Raw genomic sequence first — 24,174 nt, 5'->3', positions numbered from 1 at the left:
GCCATTCAGTGGGGACAATGCCTAAAGTGAGTCTGTGGTTGAACAGGGCACTCAGGTGAGGTGCCAGTTCCCTTTGTAATTCGTGTAGCACCCAGCCAGTATATTATCAGGTCCCATGGAAGCTGTATTTTTGGCTTTGGATAGTGCAGCTTCAACCTGAGCAGCTGTGATATTAGGGATTTGACATTCCTTGGTTATTGGGATGGGCCCTTTTCGGGGTGGGGGGGGGTAAAGTTAGCAATAAACCTGTCTGCCAAGATGTTGTCAATATCTGTTGGTTCAGTATAAGTGGTGCCATTGTGCAGTAGCTCACAGCACCCATGCATATTGTTATGCAGATTCTTGACATAACTAAATAATGCCTTGTGGTTATCTTTAACATCTGTTGCAATTTTGTTTTCATAACTAGCTTTGGAGGCTTTGATGAGGGATCTCAGTTTTTTGCTGAGACTTGTAAGGGAATTTTTCCAGTCTTGTGAGTGTGTTAGAAGTAATTAGTCAGTCAGTAAGCATATGAAGTTTGAAGTATGTTCCAGTTACAGCTCCTAATGTGTTTATGTACAATAAACAACTTGAACCCATCCCGTGCCTCAGTGCCTCATTTGAACCCACAAGACATGCGACAGGATCCTCCATATTCTTAATTATTTTCATTAAAAGGTCACCAAAACTCAGAAGGAAAGGAAATGCTCTCCTTGCAGTGACCAAATCAGTAACATTGATCACATCTGTCTTAGTTTACACCTTTTTCTTCTAGTTCTAGGATGAAGGTCTAAGCTTCCTGATCAAAATGCAAGTCTAGAGAAATAAGAAGAGATTTATTTTAACAAAAAAAAAATAATAATTCTGCTCCACATAGTAAAGGCAAGCACCAGAACAGTACAGTTGTGTAAAGAAAACTTTTCATAACAGTAAATGTATGAATGATCACTACTACAATAGCCTTAGCTATATAGGTTATAGCCTATCAATGATATAACAGCCAGCCAGATTCCAATGCTTCAAGGCACCTTCAATGTGCCCAAACTCTCAGCAGCTTGAGAAGAGCTGACTAAAAGACAAGATTGGATGCAAACCCCACTTCAGAGTTTTCCTGCCAGTAGAGAGAGGGAGACTGAGCACTAAAAAGACACTGCTAGGAAAACCACAAAACAACACACGAACCAAAGTAACAAACCAAAAACTGAAGAAATGTGTCCAAAGGCAGCAACACCAAAGGCTAGTAGTAGCAAGCAGCTCACAATAAGGTAAATCCTAGGTAGAAAACAGTATTTATTTTTAAACGCCACAAGACTGATTACACGCTTTTCGTCAAATTATGACTTCATCAGAAAACAGTCACATACAACAATGAACACTCTTATATACTGTTGCTTGAAGTGAATAATTGCTTAAAGTGGATAATTAACAAACATGTAACTTAATTAAAAATTACCCAAACAACTAAAAGCTAATACACTCAATTGTTTAATACCATCACCAGAATACTTCTAATTTCAGATAGAAAACTTTGTAAATACTGTTTCCTAAGAATATATATGTATATAGGAAACATGTTGCTAGGAAAACCAAAAAATAAATTACCACAACTTGGCATAAAAAACACACCAAAAGTAAGTGTGGTGGAGGGAGGGTGTGGCTACTGCAGCAGTGATCATTCAAACATCTACTGTTATAGTACGTTTTGCTTACTCAAGTACACTGTGCTCATCATAATGATCACTGCTATAGTAGCCTTAGCTATATGGGTAAATTACCATAGCTAACTACATTTGTCTGGTGGAAGGAGAAGGGTTCAGGAGCCCCTGGAGAATTAGTCCTAGCAAAGCTAGATCTGGACCTAGAGAAGCAATTAAACTTACAGTGCTTTGTAAAAGTATGTAGAGACAACAAAATAGTAGCTTCTATAATACGTCTAGAATCCAACCCTTTCCAAGACACCATAGATGAAGCCAAGGCCCTGGTAGAGTGGGACGTCACCCTGCCTGGAATAGTTTTGTTATGCTAAGTATAAGAAAGGGTAATAGCCTAAGGCAACCAATTGGAAATGGTCTGTTTTGACACAGGCTGTTCTTTCTTCTTGCCGTCACAAGAAATGAACAATTGATACAAAGATCTGAAAGATTTAGTTCTGTCAGGATATTACCCGAGTTGTCTGTAGACATCCAAGGTATGGAGTATCCTTTCTCCCTCATTTTTAGGTGCAGGAAAGAAAATGGGGAGATGGACCATTTGGCTTAAAGTAAACCCTCATACTACTTTAGGTATAACACGATTAGATCTCAACGAAACCATGTCCCTATGGAAAAGGAGATAAGGTTGACTTACCATAAGAACTTGCAACTCAGATATTCTTCTTGCAGAGGTCAGAACAATTGGTAAAATTATGTTCCATGTTAAGAACTTCAAGACAGCCAAATTAGCTGGTTCAAATGGGGCAAGTGTTAGTTTCTCTAACACAAAATTAAGATCCCAAGGAAGGAACACTGGTTTTCTTGGAGGTCTATCATGCAAAGCCCATTTCAAGAACATTTCTACATGAGAGTGCACTAAACGAGGAGGGTCCACGGGCAGACATGCTGAAATGTCAATAAGTGAACCTTGATAGAGAATAATAAAGGCCATAGATAGTAACTCACCAAATATTGTAGAACCAGAGAATAACTAGCACTGAATGGGTGCTGGTTATGTTGTTGGCACCAACTAGAAAACCTTTTCCATTTGCTAATACATGATTTTGTAGTAGCAGTCTTTCTCTCCTCCATTAGTACCTGCTGTACGTCCCTCAATAAACAGGTGCCTAAAAGGAATTATGATCTTATCTTCCAGGCAGTCAACTGAAGTTGACTGATGTCAGGGTGTATTAAATAAGAAGTTATGTTCTTACCATAACGTTCCATGTGGAGTGTTCATCTCGCCTTTGTTTTTACACATGGGTTCGGAGCCGATCCTCGGCTCCGAGTCGGCCGCATAGCAAAGCTCTGCATCTAAGAGAAGCTCGAGACCAGGCTATATCCCACAATCCTCCCTGCCATTACCCAGATCTAGTTTGCAAGCAAACCAGAAAAAAACCAATAACCCTAATGTATCCAGGCTACAAACTGCTATGAATGAAAACATTCAGGGACACCATCTTACTGACAACCAACTAGGGGTAAAGAAAGATACCCGGAATAGGTAAGACATGTGGACCAGACTCTAGTCCTACTCGTTCTTCCAAACCGTGAGGGAGGGAAAGGGGGGGAATGTAAAAACAAAGGCGAGATGAACACTCCACATGGAACGTTATGGTAAGAACATAACTTCTTAATGTGAGAGTGTTCAATCTCGCCGTTTGTTTTTACACACGGGTAGCGTCCCTAGCTCCGTCACCCTGAGTGACTCATGGAAGAACGTTCCTGAGCACAGTGGAACCAAAGGATGTCCTGTCTTTGGAGGTTTTGTCAACCCTATAATGAGTGATGAAAGTATGTGGTTTAGACCACGTGGCTGCTGCACAAATCGTGTCTAAAGGTAGGCGAGCTGCATGAGCCAAGGAAGTGGAAACGGACCTAGTAGAATGGCCTTTTGGTTTGGTGAGTAAGGCCTGGTTTGACTTAGAATACACAAAGGCTATACAATCAGTAAGCCATTTAGAAAGAGTGCGTTTTGTAACTGCCATGCCCTTTACATTATCTGCAAATGCAACAAAAAGTCGATCTGTTTTTCTGTAGTCTTTAGTCCTGTCTAAATAAAATCTGAGTTGCCTGTGGACATCTAACTTGTGTAACATATATTCCAGCTTACTGGTATGGTTTTTAAAGAAAGTGGGGAGTTCAATGGATTGATTAATATTAATGACAGAGCATCCTTTGGGAAGGAAGGACGGATTTGTTCATAAAGAAACTCTATCTGGGTGAAAATTTAAGTAAGGAGGTTTAATAGACAGTGCTTGCAGCTCTGAAACTCTCCGAGCTGAAGTAACCGCTACAAGAAAGAGAGTCTTCCAAGACAGAAATTTCAGGGGGCAAGAAGAAGCTGGTTCGAAAGGTGGTAACATTAGTTGTGACAACAACAAATTTAAATTCCATGGGAATAACGGATCCCTGACAGGAGGTCGCAGATGGAAAGAACCTTTCATAAAGGCTTTACAAAGCCTGTGGGACATGATAGAAGAACCATTCTCACCAACATGAAAGTTGGATATGGCAGCCAACTGCACTCTTAATGTGGAAGTAGAGGCCCCTTCATGGAAAAGGATGGAAAGAAATTCTAGTATTTTATGTAAAGGAGCAACGAAGGGTTCCAAGTGTTGATTAGATGCCCAGTACACAAAGCGTTTCCATTTACTGTTGTAAAGTTTTGTGGTGGAAGCCTTATGAGAGGCAACCAAAATGCGCTGCACTTCCGGAGAAAGAAGATCAGACCTGGCTAGGCGGGGAAGTGGAGCAGCCAAGCTGCTAGTTTGAGGGATAGAAGAGACGGGTGAAGAACTCCCGACGAATGCGTCAGTAGATCTGGTACTGGGTCCAGGATCCAAGGTTCCTCTGATAGATGGGCTCGAAGAAAGGGGAACCATATCTGTTGAGGCCAGAATGGGGCTATGAGTATAATTGTCCTTTCCAGGTTCATGGCTTTCTGGAGAAATCTGGGAATCAAGGGAATAGGTGGGAATGCATATAGGAGACCCGGGAGCCAATCGTGTATCAGTGCGTCCCTGCGGACATCCCCTGGAGGGGGTAGAAGGGCAAAATAGCTTCTGCATTTGGCATTCATTGGGGAGGCGAATAGATCGCAGCAAGGCTGGCCCCATTTGCGGAAAATTCTCTCCGCCACTTGTAGTTTGAGGGACCACTCGTGATGTAACAGGATGGCTCTGCTCAACCTGTCCGCAATGACGTTGGATGACCCCGGGATGTGCGTTGCTATCAGAAAGCGACCCGTGGACTCTGCCCATTGCCAAATTCTCATGGCCTCTCTGCATAATGGGTAAGATTTGGTTCCCCTTGTTTGTTTATGTACCAGACTACAGACATGTTGTCTGTCTGAACTGCTACTGTCCCTAGAGGTAGGAGGGTTTGAAAGTGTTGCAACGCTAGGAACACCGCCCTCAATTCTAGAACATTTATGTGCAGGTTGTACTCGATGTCGGACCATTCCCCTTGGACTGTTCTTCCCTGAAAAAGTCCCCCACCCTATCAGGGAAGCGTCCGTGGTTATAGTGGCTGTCGGATTTGGTAGAACAAATGGACGACCCATGGTGAGGTCCTGGCTGGACATCCACCATGAGAGGTCCCGTTTGCAGGAATCCGTTATCAGGATCTCGTACTTTAGGGGTAACTGTTGGAATGACCACTGCGTGAACAGTAGCCATTGGAGGAGTCTCATGTGCAACCTTCCCATGGGAATCGCAATCAGAGACGCTGCCATGAGACCCAAAACTTTCAACACCAATTTGGCCGGGGCTTTCCTGCATTGCAGCAGAAGAAGAACCTGTTCCTTGAGGGATGAAGCCCTTACTTGAGGGAGCTTTACTAATGTTAAACGGGTATCTAGGTCCGCTCCGATAAATGAAATATGCTGTGAGGGCAATAAGACAGATTTTTTGAAGTTTATGGAAATCCCTAGGTGGGAACAAAGGTTGACTGTATAGTCTCTTGCTTGTATGAGGAGACGCTCGGTGGTGGCGGTGAGGAGCCAGTCGTCCAGATAGGGAAACACCCGGAATCCTAGACATCTCAAGTGAGATGCTACCACTGCCATGCATTTGGTGAATACCCTGGGGGCTGAGGTGAGCCCAAAGGGCAGGGCTCGAAATTGAAAATGACTGACTCCCAGCCGGAAGCGCAGGTGATCTCTGGACAGTCTGGCCATCTTGATGTGGTAGTACGCGTCCTTGAGATCTATTGAGCACATCCAGTCGTCCTTCTGTAAAAATGGAAGGATCGATTGAAGCGTGACCATCCGGAACTTTTCCTTCTTCACGAAGGTATTGAGATTGCTGAGATCCAAAATGGGTCTCCAGTCCCCTGTCTTTTTTGGAACTAAAAAGAACCTTGAGTAAGTTCCAGATCCTCTTTGGTCTGCCGGGACTGGCTGAATGACTCTTTTTTTGAGCAGCTTTGAAATTTCTATTGCTGCTTGGCCTTGCAGACGGGGTGGCACATCTGGAGACCTTCTGTGTTGGGGTGGAGTTGACATAAGGGGTATTTTGTATCCTCTGGTTACAATGCTTTTTACCCAGGAGTCTGAGGTGAGAGTTTGCCAGGCCTGTGGGTATAAAGCCAAGCGAACCCCGGCTGCCTCCAGAGCAGGACAGTCGGGCCTCCATTCAGGAGTGCTGGAAAGGCTTACCAGGGATAGTATCCCTGTCGCCTTGGTTCTGCGGACCCCCTCTGCCGCCAGGGCGGCGTCTTCCTTGTCTGCCCCCCCCCTCTGCCTCTGGGGGGGGGGGTTCACTCTGTGTGGCCTGGAAAGATCTCTGAGTTCTACGGAACCACATTTTTCTGCCTCGTTGCCCTTTGGGGTACGGTCTGGATGGAACGGAAAAACAGACTCGAACAGCAGACAGAGTCTTTCCTTCTTGCTCACACCGAGTTAATGTCTCTTTCACTTTGGGCCCAAAAAGAGTGGCACCATCAAAGGGGGCATTGGCGAAAGAAGACTTGAAGGCTTCCACAAAAGAGCACAGCCGCATCCAGGATTGTCTTCGTAGAGCAATCGCTGAAGCTGCGGCCCTACTCGACCCTTCAGCCGCATACGAGATGAGCCTCATGGACGAGTTCACTACGGAGGTAAGGGTGTTAAGTTGTGCTGTCACCTTATCTGAAACAGCAGCATCTGTGTTACCCTGGAGGGTATCTCTCAGCTCCTTGATGAGATCCCTCTGTAGTCATGTAAAATGTGTCAAATAGTTTAGCGAATGCATGGAAAAAGTCGCTGAACTAAAAACGCGCTCCCCGTATCTGTCCATAGTCCTAGAATCCTTATTAGGAGGATGAACAGAAGAGGAAGACTCCGACATCTCCTTTTTAGTGGCTGCTGCCACCACCATAGCGTCAACGGGGACTCCTTTTGTTAGGTAAGTCTTGTCCTGGGGGGCAGTAATGAACTTACTTGGCTTTCTAGGGACCAGTTTCACTGTGTCCGGTGTCTCCCATGCCCTTCGAGCAATTAATTCCATTAACTCATCGAAGGGCGGAGTAACCCAGGAGGTAGAAGGTTGAGCACCAAATGCCTTCAGCAACACTGACTCGTCCTCAGTGGGGGCTAGGGACTGCCAATCACCCCGCTGTTTTAATATCTCCAATATGTCCGCAAATGAGACATCTTCAGAGGGTGATTTTGGGGACCCCTCTGACTCCTCCAAGTCAGTGTCAGACGTTAAAGATTCCTGTGGGGAGTCTAAGTGCCTCCTCTTGCACAATCTTTTCCTAGGGACCTCATCGGAGGGGATTCGGTGAGGCCTCAGAGGAACAGGGGGCATCCTCTAGGGATGGCTGAGACAATGGTGCTCCACGCTTTGGATGTGTCGTGGGAACAGAAACAGAGAGCGGCTCCTTAGGGGAGGGAGAAGATGCGTCCGATGTAGTGGTTGTCTGTGTAGACAAAACCTTCCTCATGAGGTCAAAGGCCCCTGAACCTCGGGCCGAGGACTCTCCCGGTTCCGAAGAACATGGAAGAATTCGAGACATGGGGCCCATGGGTCTCGACCCCGAGGACGGAGCCGAGCCGATCTGCGCCGAGGCCCCGAGAGGGAGAGTCGGCACCGAAAGGTCGGTACGACTCTCGGTCACGGAACCAAGGAGAGATCGTCGACTCCGAGACTCACCTATCGGTTCCGATGGAGTCAAGGTAAGTGGTGTCGATCGTGCTATGGACGGTTTCGGCACCGATGGCTCCACTATCATCGGCTCATCCTCTTCTGGCTCCGAAGACTGGATGGGTCTTGAAGGAGGACCTGTTGGAGATAAAGGGAGGCCTTCTAGTTTCGACACCAACTGGGAGGAAACTGCAATCAACCTGGAAAGAGCCGTGTTCTCCATCAGTTTCTGCACGACACGATCCACATCAATATCAGAAAGTGGTCTGGAAGAACGGGTCGAAGGAGCCGAAGATGGCACCGACCGAAGAATCGATGGTGGCGGTAGTTCCGACACCGGTTCCAAGACCTGGGGCTCAGTGAGAGACAAACGTTCGACGCTCGGCCCCGAAGTCTGTGGAACCGGCGAACGAACTTTGGAAGATGTACTCGGAGCCAATGACATGGGCTCCGACATCTTCGACCCCTTCAAAGACTTAGAAGCCTGGTCCAACTTGTCCAAGGCTTCTTGAAAAGCAGGCTTAAGAAGCCCCCTATCAATAAGTTTCCTGCGTCTATCTGTCATGACTCTCCCACTGAAGGAATGGCAAATGGAGCAATCCTCTTGCAAGTGGAGAGGGCCAAGACAGTAGACGCAGGAGGTGTGGTTGTCAGTGATGGACATTTTCTGTCCACACTGGCACCTTTTGAACCCACTTTTAGCTTTTTCAGACATACTGAAGAAGTGAGGTAAAAAAAATAAAAGAGAGTTAGAAGTTAGAAGGAGGTAGGCCCCAAAGGGAAACCTATAGAAATAAACTAACAAAATAACTATAGTTACACACACACACTACTGTAAATAAAATACAATTATTCACAAAAAAAAACTATAACTTTTAGGACTAAAAGAAGCAAAAAAAATACTATCTTATCTGTCAATATTCTTAAACTCTGGTCTGAGCTCTCTAACGCGATGTGACCTGTTGCAGCGGCAAACTAGATCTGAGTAATGGCAGGGAGGATTGTGGGATATAGCCTGGTCTCGAGCTTCTCTTAGATGCAGAGCTTTGCTATGCGGCCGACTCGGAGCCGAGGATCGGCTCCGAACCCATGTGTAAAAACAAACGGCGAGATTGAACACTCTCACATCTCCCCTTTTCTTGTTATGTATAGATCCAGTCTGTGAGGAAGCTTCTGGAAACTGCCCCTGGCCATTTCCAAAAGAAGGGAGAACTAAAGTTGCTTGGGCCAGAAGGGAGTCACCAGAATGATCTTGGTGATTCCTTCTAAATCTATAGAAGTACCCTGGATATTAGTGGAAAAGCATAAAGGAATGTTCCTGTCCAAGAAAAAAAAAGGGATCTGTCTTCCAAGCCTTCTTGCAAGTTCTGGAACATAATCTTGCTAGTTGATTATTCAGAGAGGAGACAAAGGTCTACTTAAGGAAATCCCAACAGATGGATAAAATCTTGAAAGTCCCCCCTGATTTAGTCTCCATTTGTGAGAGTCTGCCATGGTCCTGCTCAGCTTGACTACCACACAATTTTTTCTCAGACGAAATGTAGGATGCCTATACAGTCAGACTGTGCTGTGAAGCTAGTCTGAAAAGAGGGTACAACCTGGTTCCCCCTTGCTTGTTGATGTGCCACGTGACTTTGGTATTGTCTGTAACCACTTGAAGAGGTCCCAGGGACCAGTGATGGTACAGAGAGTTGAGTGCCTTGATCAGAGCATGCATCTCCTTGACATTTATGTGATTTTGCTTGTCCTTGGTGTCCCACACCACTTGCATTTTATCCATCCTGACACTACTCCCCAAGCAAAGTCTGAAGCATATGTGATGACTGACTGCTTTAGAGCAGGGGGGAGGAGGGGAGACCTGGATTTAAGGATATCTGTTGTCTCCACCAAAAGATTTCTTTTCTGATAAACCCCAGGACTAGGATTTGAAAAGATAAAAGGTATTGATGCTAGAACCAAAGAGATTTCGGATACCACTGTATCTTTCTCATGTGGAATTTTGCCAGGGTTACTATAAGAATGATAGATGCCAGAAGACCCAAAATCTTGAGGTATACCCTCACAGTGACCAAAGTGTGAGGGGAAAACCTTAGAAATAGATCTATATAAAGATCTTTTTTTTTCCTGTGGAAGAAATGCTCTTTTAACTGAGGTATCTAGTCAACATCCAAGGAACACAATCCTATGTGAAGGAGTCAAGAAAAACTTTTGAATGTTTTCCTTGAATCTCAGCTTGTGTAAGAGATCTCTTACCCAAGAGAGATATTCCTGATACTTTGAAAAAGACTCTGAAAAGATAAGCAAGTCATCTAAATATGGAAAAATATGGATACCCTGTTGCCTGCAATAAGCGATAACAGGAGGTAGGCATTTTGTGAACATTCTTGGTGTAGTGTATAGTCCAAAGGGTAAGGCAGAAAACTTATAATGTGATCCAGACACACAAAACCTTAAGGAATGCCTGAAGTATGGATGAACAGGGATGTGATGATAACCATATTTTAAGTCTAGTGCTGCCAGGGATTGCTTTAAGAGGAAGAAGAGGTAACAGGTTGTGAAGTGACATCATTTTGAATTTGGGCACTATCACAAACACGTTTAGGAAAGAAAGATCCAGAACAGGTCTCCAAGAAATGTCTTTCTTTGGCACTAGGAACTTCCTTGAACAAAAATCCTTCCTCACCGGGGAAGAGGGGAACTGGTTCTATAACTCCTTCAGAAAGCATGTGATGAAGAACAGTGGCAACAAAAGAGTTCAATCTGGAGGACGAGGAATTACTACCTGGAAAGGAGGTATTTCCTTCCACTGCCATCTGTAACCTTGATGAATGATTTCTAGAACCAATTTCTGTGAAACTGTCTATTACCAAAGAGAAAAATGTAGATTCAGAATTTCTGGGGAAAAAAAAAAAGGGCCAGGGTGGGAGGGCGTCACAAGATCTCTTGGACAGTCTTTCAGACATGTTGGACTGTCCTTAGTTTTGGGAATTTCAAGACTTTTTTGGAAACACCTTACAATTTCTTCTTAAACATATGTTTACTTGACATTGTTTACTCTTTTTTTTGCCAAGGCAGGGTGAATAGATAGAAAATCCCATGGACATTTTCAAAAAGGGATTTCCTTGATCACCTTGTTCCTCTCCTCACACCTTTTGATCACCTCTTCAGCAGAAGGGCCACACACTAAATCTCTATCCAAGGGAAAATTTAAAATCTAATTTTTATCATCATCTGGAAGGTTCTGAGAATGCAGCCATGTGCACCTCTTCAAAACAGTACCAGTGGCCATAGCCCTGAAAGAAGTATCAACACAGAGTGATACACACACTGTAAACAATGAGTAGTGACCTGTGCACAGAGTCATACACACACTGTAAACAATGAGTAGTGACCTGTGCACAGAGTCATACACACACTGTAAACAATGAGTAGTGACCTGTGCACAGAGTCATACACACACTGTAAACAATGAGTAGTGACCTGTGCACAGAGTCATACACACACTGTAAACAATGAGTAGTGACCTGTGCACAGAGTCATACACACACTGTAAACAATGAGTAGTGACCTGTGCACAGAGTGATACACACACTGTAAACAATGAGTAGTGACCTGTGCACAGAGTCATACACACACTGTAAACAACGAGTAGTGACCTGTGCACAGAGTGATACACACACTGTAAACAACGAGTAGTGACCTGTGCACAGAGTGATACACACACTGTAAACAATGAGTAGTGACCTGTGCACAGAGTAAAACACACACTGTAAACAATAAGTAGTGACCTGTGCACAGAGTCATACACACACTGTAAACAATGAGTAGTGACCTGTGCACAGAGTCATACACACACTGTAAACAATGAGTAGTGACCTGTGCAACAGAAGAAACTAAGTTATTTACAGCAGATTTTTCCTCACATGAAGAAACTCCAGATAAAACATTCCTCATACTTTCACAATTTGTCAGAACAAAGTTTAACATATGAGCCCGAGAATTCAAAATTCTGAAAGTCAAACACACTGTAAACAATGATTAGTGACCTGTGCACAGAGTCATACACACACTGTAAACAACGAGTAGTGACCTGTGCACAGAGTGATACACACACTGTAAACAATGAGTAGTGACCTGTGCACAGAGTGAAACACACACTGTAAACAATAAGTAGTGACCTGTGCACAGAGTCATACACACACTGTAAACAATGAGTAGTGACCTGTGCACAGAGTCATACACACACTGTAAACAATGAGTAGTGACCTGTGCAACAGAAGAAACTAAGTTATTTACAGCAGATTTTTCCTCACATGAAGAAACTCCAGATAAAACATTCCTCATACTTTCACAATTTGTCAGAACAAAGTTTAACATATGAGCCCGAGAATTCAAAATTCTGAAAGTCAAACTTGCAGAAGTATATACTTTTTCCCACACTTATCAACGATCTTCCCATGTTTATCATAAAGAGTAGGATTGGATTTAACTAAGTTCTTAGCAGCAGTGGGATCAACTAAAGTTATAACTGCTGGGTCAGGTTTGGGGAAAAAGTATGTAAAAAAACTAAAAGACTGAGTAACTTTATATATCCTATCTGCCTTTTTAGGGTTAGACAGCTGACTATCAGGAAAACTGCAGGCAGTAATACACACAACCTCTAAAGCAGACAGAACAGGAGGAAATTGTCTAGGCTCTGGAAAATCCTTCTGTAACAACTCATAGTATTTTCTGAGGGACTGAGAAACCTCAGCGTTCTCCCACTGAAAACACTGGCATATTCTAGCAATAGGTTCAGACAAAGAGAAAGAGAAATTTCCACTGGAAGAATCAGAAACTGAGTGCTCCTCCTGAGTCTGAATCAGAAATCTGAGGACAAAACCCTGAATCCATCCCTGCATCTTCCTGTTCAGATTCATAATCTTGAATCTCTTCAAGATAAGAAGAATCAGTCTTTCTTTTTCCAGAAACTAGTTAACAAGAAGGATGAACAGCTTGAATTAAACCCTGAGCTACACCCAGTAAACTACTCCTATCCAAGTAAAATTGAGGAGAAGTAGATACATGTTTGGTTTTCCTTTCCTTTTTGACAGGAAAAATGGGGACAAGCCATGTTACTAATGGTAAGCAGCAGTTTTCCCAGGAATGGGCTCAGCAGACTGACACAACAGGGAAATGTTCCCTTTTCCCTGTATCAGGACCAACAACAGTGCCTCTCCTTTGCTCACCGAGGGGACCCCAACAGCTGCAGAGTATGTGGCTAACCCCGGACCATAGTGGCTGTAGGTACTACACCAGAGGGATCCAGGTTAAAAGATGAGTGATCTGAGGTGCAACAAATGGCCACAGCAGTCACCCACCTGTGACTGAGGTAAATTGCAAGCGGCAAAGGCTATTAGCTTATTTTTTTTTTTTTTTTGTGAATGGAAAAAGGACCAACCATGGGACAGGTGGTCTGTTCAGGGTCAAGCCAGAACTAGTGCTCTTTCCCAGAGAAGACAAGCAGCACTTGTTGGTAAACAGTACCAGTTCACAAAGGTTACTTTTTGACAGAAAAAGTAAAAAAGCAATATAAACACTATGTAATCCCCATACAATTAAAATAAACAATTTCTCCACAGAAGAAAATGTTTTCAGTTCCTTTTTACCACTTTTAAACTGATAAAAAAATGAGCACTCTATTTATAAGTATGTTAAGTCTCAAAGCAGGCCATTAAAACACAACACTGTGTCTTTCGGCTTTTCCCAGTTAGGGGTCGCCACAGCGGAACTCCGGTCCGCTAATGATTGGCAGTAGAGTTTTACGTGCTGGCTTGCCGGGCCTAACGCACAACCTTCAACGAAGGAATGCCCATTCACGCACGTCGCCACACAGAAGACGCTCTAACTGAGAATTGAACGGGCAACGTCTAACTGTGAGGCGACAACGCTACCGCAGCACCATCACCGCAGTTGCATTAAAACTCAACACTCTTAGTTTTAAAATAACTTTCCTGAAGAGGCAAGTAATAAAACATCAACAAGATTAAGAAAATGGAATCTAATTGCCAAAGGGTACTACCCAGCAAAGGATAGCACAAGTTGACCACTGATCCTTGAAAGCCACAGAGGAGCGTGCTTTTCAGTGTCAGTAAAGCTCTGAAGGGTTTCACACCCAAACCTATCTTTTAGCCAGTTCAGCTCAAGCTGCTTCACAGTTTTTGCCCATGGAAGGTGCTGTGAAGCTTTGCAGACTGACCAGCAGTTATATCCTTGGCAGGATATAATCCATATAGCTAAGGCTACTACAGCTGTGATAAATATGATGAACATCACTAGTAATAGCCAAATGAAAAAATAAAAAAAGATTGACCTTTATACTGAAAACAAAAGTACTTAACTCCAGGAATGAAGGGTGATAACAAAAGACCTCTTCCAAAATTCCAGTAGCAGCCCAATGAAAATGCTTTGCCGTGAACTGGAAAGTAACCCTGAAAGGAATCCCCCAGGGATAAAAAATACCTTCTGAATTTATTCATTTTCAAAATTATTTTCCATTCCATCACCACCATCATTTAATTCAGAGTAAAAGTCCTACGAATAAGGGAGAAAGGACAGTTTGTCCTTTTAAGGACTAACTGTGTCTGTTATGTAAGTTGTATAATAAAAAAAGAATATATGTCTCTCTCTTTATATATATATATATATATATATATATATATATATATATATATATATATATATATATATCCATCCTCAACCCCTTTTCTCATTTTGCACATGGGGTCAGGGTGTCACTTCCCCAGTGACAATCATCTCAGTGCCAAGATTTTCACCACCAGGTGGCTAGTCCTGCTTTAGTAGTTCATCCGTACCACTCACTCGCACACGCACTTGCACCTATGGCCAATTTAGAGTGTCCAATCCACCTACTGCATGTCTTTGGAATGTGGGAGGAAACTGAAGCACCCAGAGGAAACCAACGCGACTGCAGGGAGGACATGCAGACTCTACATAGAAGGCACCCCAGCCAAGAATTTTTTATTTTATTTTATTTTACATTTGTTGACCGGGCTAGTCTAACTGGATACATGTCCATTTTCAGTAGAGGCCCGGGGAGATAAGCTCCAATACAGAATACAAATACAAATTACAAACAACAAAAAGCAAAATTTGTAATAAAAAATAGCAAATTAATAAAAATATAATAAAAATAATCAAGCAATGGTAACATGAGTTGTAAAGCATAAAGGTTAGCACAGGGTGTGTAAAGAGGACAAGAGTCATAAACAGTGCAAATTGAAAGGTACAGGGACATCGTACAGGTAAAGTCAATAGTAGAGAAAGGAAGTTAGCTGTGTAGTGATGTTACTAAGAATTTACTTGAAAAAAAGGTATGTAAAGAGGAGCAAAATGGTGTAAAATAGGGAGACACGAGAAAAGTATAGTAAGAAGTAAGATGTAACAGTGGATAGTAAGCACAGGATAGGCAAGGTCAAGTTTAAAGAGATAGATGACTAGTCTGGTTTGGTGCAGGGGCATAGCCAGTATGATGTGAGGTAAAGTTTAAGTCTGTTTTTGAAGAGTGATAAGGAGGTGAGTGAGGAGAGGTCATTAGGGAGAAGACTCCAGGATTTACCTACAGTATTAGAGAAGAGAGAATCACCAGCCCTGTTATTACATTTAGCGGTGTGTACAAGAAGCTTGTGTGATGAGCGTAAAGACTTCAGATTTTTATAGGGGCTGATAAGGCTAGATAAACTAGGAGTATTAGAAGGTTTGTAAAGAATGTTGTGGGCAATGGTTAGTTGTTGAAATTTAATCAGGTGTTGTAGTTCTAACCATCCTAGCTGATTTAGATTTATACAATGGTGGGTTCTAAATGGGTTTCCTGTTGCAAATCTTGCAATGTTATTATAGGACAATTCCAATTTGCTAAAGATAGTCTTGGATAGATTAGTAAAAATTGGAGAAGCATAAAGGAGTGCAGAGATCAAATGAGTGTGAGCTATAGTAGTTTTGGCAGTAGGAAAAAGGAAGGGTTTAATCCTATAGAAAGTGCCAATTTTTTTTGTTGACAGTCTTTATAGTATTGTTGATATTGATGTCGAAGTTCAGATTATTGTCAATGGTGACACCAAGAAGTTTGGTGGTAGAGTCTGGAGATATTATAGTACCATTGGTGGATGTCACAGAGAAATGAAGAGGAGAGGACTTTTGAGGAGGAGTTTGGTTTTCTTTGGGTTCAAAAGAAGGCAACGCTGAGTGAACCATTGTTCAACTATGTTGAATACCTTCTGGGTGAGAGAGTGAAGGTCTTGGGAGGATGTAGCTGAGCACAGTAGTGTGGAGTCGTCAGCATATTGTATGCAATTGGCTTGGGGAATAGCTAGATGAAGGTCATTTATAAATATGGAGAAGAGGAGAGGTCCTAGAATGAAGAATGAACCGGAGAACCTCTTGCTGTGAGGCAACAACACTAACAGCTGCACCACCATTGTCACCCCGATATATATATATATATATATATATATATACATATATGGGTCTAGGACGTTTGATCGAATGATCAAACATCCAAATCCATAACCACCCAACACACTTTAACAAAAGCGCTTTTATCAAAAAAGCTCTTTCATTAAAGCGTGTTACAAAAAAAAAAAACACTACATTAACTGTTCCCCCCACACCTCCCTACTTTAATATTCTCCCTTCGAGACCACACTATAGTGGGTAAAAGGGAATTTTCCCTTATCTGCACCGTAGTACGGCCTTGGCAACAGGCATACTTACTCAAAAGTGCTTCTTTGGTGAAAAGCACTTTTGCGTAAGTATGCCCAGCCATTTGGGTTTCGATCAAAAGTCCTAGACCCATATATATATATATATATATATATATATATATATATATATATATATATATATATATATATATATATATATATATATATATATATATATATATATATATATATATATATATATATCTATATCTATAGTGGCTATAAAAAGTTTACACGACCCTGTTAAAATGCCAGTTTTCGTGATATAAAAAAGAGACCACAACAAATCATTTCAAAACTTTTCCCCACCTTTAATGTGATCTATAATCTGTACAATTCAATTGAAAAACAAACAAATCTGTTAGGGGAAGAAATACAAAAAATAAAAACATACAATAAGCTGGTTGCATAAGTGTGCACACCCTTAAATTAATAATTTGTTGAAGCACCTTTTGATTTAATTACAGCATTCAGTCTTCTTGGGTACACACCTGCCATCAATTAAACAGGCTCTGATTAACCCCAAATAAAGTTCAGCTGTCCTAGTAGGATTTTCCTGACATTTACTCAGTTGCCTGCTACAGCAAAAGCCATAGTTTGCAGAGAGCTTACAAAGCATCAAAGGGATCTCATTGTTGAAAGGTATCAGTCAGGAGAAGGGTACAAATAAAATTCCACAGCACTGGATATACCAGGGAACACAGTGAAGACAGTCATCAAAAAGTGGAAAAAATATGGGACAACAGTGATGTTGCAATGAACTGGATGTCCCGCCAAAATTGATGAAAAGACAAGACGAAAATTGGTCAGGGAGGCTGCCAAGAGACCTACAGCAACACTGAAGGTGCTGCAGGAACTTCTGGCAAGTACTGGTTGTGTACTACATGTGACAATAATCTCCCGTATTCTCCATATGTCTGAACTGGGTCTATATCATGAGATCGACATCTTAAAATGTCGACTCTCATTTGTTCTACACAAAAATGTCGAACTCCAACTTTTCCGAACGGCCAAATCACTGATTTCTTTCCAACAGAAAGAAATCAGTTGGCCATTCTGTTACACCTGTCCTTTCCCTGACTGTAGTGTGGTCTTGGAGTTAGAATATTTAGTTAGGGGGGGTGTGACATTGGTGTTTGGCCAACCGATTTCTTTCTGTTGGAAAGAAATTGGTGATATGGGCATTCGGAAAATTTGGAGTTCGACATTTTCATGTCGAACAACTGAGAGTCAACATTTTAAGATGTCGATCTCATGATATAGACCCGTATGAACTATGGGGTAGGGTTGCAAGACGGAATCCTTTTCTTACACAGAAAAACATCCAAGCCCAGCTAAAATTTACAAAACAATACATCAAGTCTCCCAAAAGCATGTTGGAAAATGTGTTGTGGTCTGATGAGACCAAGGGTGAACTTTTTGGCCACAATTCTAAAAGGTACGTTTGGCGCAAAAACAACACTTCGCATCACCAAAAGAACACCATCCCCATGGTGAAGCATGATGGTGGCAGTATCATGCGTTGGGGTTGTTTTTCTTGAGCTGGAACTGGGGCTTTAGTCAAGTTGGAGAGAATTATGAACAGTTCCAAATACCAGTCACATATGGCCTAAAACCTTCAGATGTCTGCCAGAAAGCTGAAGATGAAGAGGAATTTCACCTTTCAACACCACAATGACCCCAAGCATACATCCAAATCAACAAAAGAATGATTTCACCAGAAGAAAATTAAAGTTTGGGGAAGGCCCAGCCAGAACCCAGACCTAAATCCAATAGAAAATCTGTGGGATGATCTGAAGAGGGCTGTGCACAAGAGATGCATTCGCAATCTGACAGATTTGGAGTGCTTTTGCAAGAAAGAGTGGGCAAATATTGCCAAGTCAAGATGTGCCATGCTGATAGACTCCTACCCAAGAAGACTGAATGCTGTAATTAAATCAAAAGTATTAGTTTAAGGGTGTCCACACTTATGGAACCAGCTTATTGTACATTTTTTATTTTTTACATTTTTTCCCCTAACAGATTTGTTTGTTTTTCAACTGAAGTGTACAGGTTAAAGGTGGGAAAAGTTTTGAAATTATTTATTGTGGTCTCATTTTTTTATATATCACAAAAACCTGGCATTTTAACAAGGGTGTGAAAACTTTTTATATCCACTGTGTGTGTATATGTATGTGTGTATGTATATATATATATATATATATATATATATATATATATATATACACACACACACACACTGCAGAATTATTTATTTAAAAAAAACAGTCAGAATAGTCTTAAAAAACTCTAGTTTTGTATTCATAACAAATCTAATCTAAGGTAATTGGACTGAAATATTTTATACTGCCTTCTTATAATTAAAAATGCATAAATCAATGCCTAGTAAACACAAAAACATATTTAGCCACAGGACAATTGAAAAGGAATGTTTTCCTTTTTCTTCAAACCTCACTCAGGCAATGATGATATAGCCAGTGCAAGGCATGCAATAAGTAAAATTAAGAGGCACTCATTACTTTAAAAATAAGTTATGCGATGAACTTCAGGTAAGGGAATGTGGAATGCTCCTATGATAATCTCCAATCTGCTCTACTGTATTAAAGTACAAACTGACCACGACAACAGGCAAAAGCCATCCTACTGTATTAAAGTACAAACTGACCACAACAGGTAAAAGCCATTCTACTGTATTAAAGTACAAACTGACCATGCCAACAGATAAAAGCATCTCATCAGCTGTAATGAGGACCTGCTTGCCAGGTAAACATTAAATCCTTAGATGGCCAAGAAACAGACAAGTTTTAAACCAATGGGAAAATGGACAGCCTTCTGCCACAAGTGTCATTTGACCTGCAGACAGGGAATTAACAAAGATTACTACGGAAGAACAAACACCGAAATACAGAATTCAAGCCTCTCATTTTAACAAAATCATAGAGGAACACACTAAAATAAATACAACTGTGGCTGTCTACGTCGAGAAAGCAGACAGTAAAACAAGATTCATCAAGGAAACATTTTCTGGCCATTGTGATCTTCGGGATCTGAAGCTGTAGAACAGCAGGCAAAGGCTTAAAGCTGTGGAGTCAGACTTGAGTTCATAGAAAATAGAACAACTGAGATGGAAAAACAGAAGGTATAGAAAGAACATAAACATAACTGGATACCTCAATTTGTGGAAGGGAAGTGAAGTCTCACAAATTATTTATAATAAGAAACGCTTAGTGAACGGATTGTACCGTTAAGAGAATAATTAAGGATAGAAAGAATGTAAAGAGTGTTTCTGCCTCAGCATTTGTGGGTCAGAATGTTGTGACCAATTTTAATGACATTATAGACTTATGCCATTAAAGAAAAGATTTGGTCTGATTTTCGGGTCTTGGAAAGGATTTTTCTGCAGCCTAGATTATGCAGCTAAAATAAGATACCAAAAAGCTGTATTTCAGCAAACCAGAATGTACAAGCAAGAGAGAGGGAGGTGTAAACTGAACTACCCAGTGCAAATAAAAGTTTGACTGCTGGCAGAGCACAGACTTTCCTTTCCCCTGAAGAAGCGTTGTCCAAATTCAAGCTAATAACATCAGAGCAAACAGAACAGAGCAGGGAAGTCTCAGAAACAAGAAAATGTGGAGCTTTTGGAGATGATGAGAGGTCAGAGAAAATGCATGGGAATACCCTAGAGGGTATTTCTAATGTTCAGAAAAAAATATAGGGAATTAAACAAGTACAGCAATTGGAAGACAATGCAGGGAGATGAAGCACAGACTGAGTAGGACAGCTGAGACCTTACATGTCAAAAGTATTTGTTTAATGGTCAGTTAAGTAATCCAGATAAAAACAAGGGTATACAAGCGGCTAGTAAGCATGTACTGCTATAAATCAAGTTCAAAAGTTAAAAAATATTTTGAAAGTATGTGAAAATAATGGTATTTAAATGGAATCACCACTTTCCATTTGAAAGAGAAGTAAGCCCAGGAAAGTATATGCAGCATTTGAACAAACACTAGAAATGAATGGGCCTAAACTAATCTAAAGACTCTAAAGACTAGCTTGAGTAAATATCTAAATATGACAGTATAACCATACCTAGTCATTGAAGCTGATGGATGTCTGAAATACTTACAGGTGAAATGTCTGGTTAAGTTAACTGGCACCATGGTGCATGAGCTGCAGACTGGAAGCAGCAATCATCATCATCATCAACAACCTCCTCTTTCCCATTTTCTACACGGGGTTGGGGTGTTGTGTTAACTGTCACCATCTCTCTCAATTCAATGCCACACTCCTGCCTTCAACACTCATGCCTGACTGTCGCAGATCTTCTCTCACACTATCCATCCACCTCTTTGTTGGACGCCCTCATTTCCCCTTACCTTCTGCCTGACTAACTCAAATCTTCTTCACCAGATTGTCTTCTGTTTTTCTGTACGTCATAACCAGAGTAATCTGTTCTCTTTGATGTTTTCTGCAATTGGAGCTACTCTGAGTTCTGCTCTGATGTCCTCATGCCTTCATCTGTCCCACAGTGTGCATCCCACCACCCATCTCAGGCACTTCATTATGTCCTCATTCCTTCACCTGTTCCACTGTGTGTATCCCACCACCCATCTCAGGCACTTCATTTCCTTCGGCTCTGGCTTCCTCATCTGCTCTCCCTTTACTGCCCAGGCTTGTGTACCATACAGTAGTACTATTTTATACCTTACTTTTCACTGCCCAGGCTTGTGTACCATACAGTAGTACTATTTTATACCTTACTTTTCACTGCCCAGGCTTGTGTACCATACAGTAGTACTATTTTATACCTTACTTTTCACTGCCCAGGCTTGTGTACCATACAGTAGTACTATTTTATACTTTACTTTTCACTGCCCAGGCTTGTGTACCATACAGTAGTACTATTTTATACCTTACTTTTCACTGCCCAGTCTTGTGTACCATACAGTAGTACTATTTTATACCTTACATTTCACTGCCCAAGCTTGTGTACCATACAGTAGTACTATTTTATACCTTACTTTTCACTGCCCAGGCTTGTGTACCATACAGTAGTACTATTTTATACCTTACTTTTCACTGCCCAGTCTTGTGTACCATACAGTAGTACTATTTTATACCTTACTTTTCACTGCCCAGTCTTGTGTACCATACAGTAGTACTATTTTATACCTTACTTTTCACTGCCCAGGCTTGTGTACCATACAGTAGTACTATTTTATACCTTACTTTTCACTGCCCAGTCTTGTGTACCATACAGTAGTACTGTTTTATACCTTACATTTCACTGCCCAAGCTTGTGTACCATACAGTAGTACTATTTTATACCTTACTTTTCACTGCCCAGGCTTGTGTACCATACAGTAGTACTATTTTATACCTTACTTTTCACTGCCCAGTCTTGTGTACCATACAGTAGTACTATTTTATACCTTACTTTTCACTGCCCAGGCTTGTGTACCATACAGTAGTACTATTTTATACCTTACTTTTCAGTTTCCTTTGGCATTCTTCTATCATACACGACACCTAACACACTATGCTAGTTGGCTGCAGCCCCTCTGATTCTAGGTCTGACCTCTTCATTCAGATTTCCCTTCTCCACAACCACCCCTCCCAGATACTTGAAGTTATTAACCTGTTCCACTATCTTCCCTTCTATCTCAGTTCTCAGCTTCTTCTGATTTCTTCAATTTGCTGCCATTACCACTGTCTTATCTGTACTTAGATTCATACCATATGCCTTCAGATTTGCATTCCATTCCCCTATCCTTTGCCGAAGTTGTTGCTTAGAGTCTGCCTGTAATAACACACTGTCTGCATATAACAACTTTGTTGATCTGTCCCCCCCCAAGCTGTTTGCTAATGTAGTCCATCACCAGTATGACAAGCAGTGGAAGCAGTGTACACATTTTAATTTATAAATCTTTAAGCAGTAGAAATATTACTTTGCAAATGTCTGACATTTCAGTGAGCATAATGAACAGGGAGGTCTGAATTACCAGCTGTATTAAGAGACTGGATAATATTTCAGGAGGAAATAATAGTGATACTGTGTGTATCAAACAACATTTAAATAAATATTGTAAATAATAGTGTGATCAAGTTATAAGTAATTATAAGTAGTACTGTGACCACGTTAAAACAAAGGTTAAATAAGAAATATTTCAACAAGTCTAGTGCTTGAGAGATTTAGAGGGCACAATAACATAATAAAATAAATAGAAAAGGGGGTGCTGTCTCTGTTTATGTAAAAAAAAAAAAATGAAATTATTGGAGTAAACACTGATGCAGGTTAATTAATTATAGACCCTCCCAACCAATCGAACAGTAACTTGGGCAATGGTTCTGTCTTTCTTGAAAATTGTTTCAATAAGGATTTGATATGGTTGTAGGCCAATTAAATTCACTGGATGTAGCCTGGACCATTTCGGCTTCAGGACATGGCGGCATAGACTCCATATGCAAATAGGATCAAATCGACTAGTCAGAATAAAATTCTAGATATAGTTAGGTACAATGCTGAAAATACAATTATCAAATATGCAACTTTTACCTGAGTTGATAGGGTCAGATCACGTATTTGCTTACTGGGAAGAGAACAAATCCCAGATCTTGGACTCCTATTTTGAGTCACCGACAAAATTTAAATTTTATCAGGCAGACTATATTAAGATATGAAGGGAAATGGAACTGGCTAATTTGGTCTGGCTTATAAATGTGAAACATCAGTATAGCTTAACCTGTTAGGAGAGTCGTGTATGGACAGCTCAGTTTAATCATCTATAAGGATTACCAAAGGCAGCAGTTAAGAGACATTATAAGAAGAAGAGTACATGGTGGGCACCACAGCTAGAAAGGCTTAGTAGGAGGAAAAATAAATCATGGTTGACATTTAGGAAGTCACCCAGTATGCATAATGAGAAGGGGTTTTAGGAAATAAGAACAAAGTTCTGACAATAAGTGAGGAACACTAAGAAAATGTTTGAATTGAATGCTGCTAACCACACTCTGGTTAACAAAAAAGTATTCTTTAAAAATCTGAGGTGCTACAGAAAATCTGAAGATAGCTGTATTAGTGAGGCTAAAGATGAAAATATAATAATTTCAAAACAAGCATCGATGCTTTTAGAAAAAAATTTCAGCTCTTTCCAACTGCTCTACACCAAATTAAATCAGCTTTTTTGAGTGCACTGCTGTATATCCCACTAACTCAATCACATTGGTTGAAGTGGTACTAAAGTTAATAAACCCTGTACCAGCTGCTGAACTGAATAATTTGAATGGTTTGTTCCTTTCATATACTTAACAAATTTCTAGCTCCCTGTTTTCCATGTCTTTTTTAAATGACCATTGAAACAGGTCATGTCCCTCATACACAGAGGGCTGCTATTTTTCCCCTACATAAGATGGTACTGACAGCTGTGTTAACAACTACAGACCAACCAGTTTGACCAACATTACTGGAAAATGATTGGAATGAGTATTGTACAAGTAAATGAAAGAGCAAATAAGCTTAGATGTGGACAGTTATCAGCACGGGTTTACAGAAGGAATATCCTGTATGACTAATTTGACTAACTTTTACCAAAATGCATCGTAAGTGATTGA

This window comes from Protopterus annectens, chromosome 11.part0, assembly GCF_019279795.1.
Source record: "Protopterus annectens isolate FY-2018-M chromosome 11.part0, PAN1.0, whole genome shotgun sequence".
Taxonomy (NCBI): Eukaryota; Metazoa; Chordata; order Ceratodontiformes; family Protopteridae; genus Protopterus; species Protopterus annectens.
The sequence above is the reverse complement of the archived record's forward strand: the minus strand, read 5'-3'. Positions refer to the sequence as shown.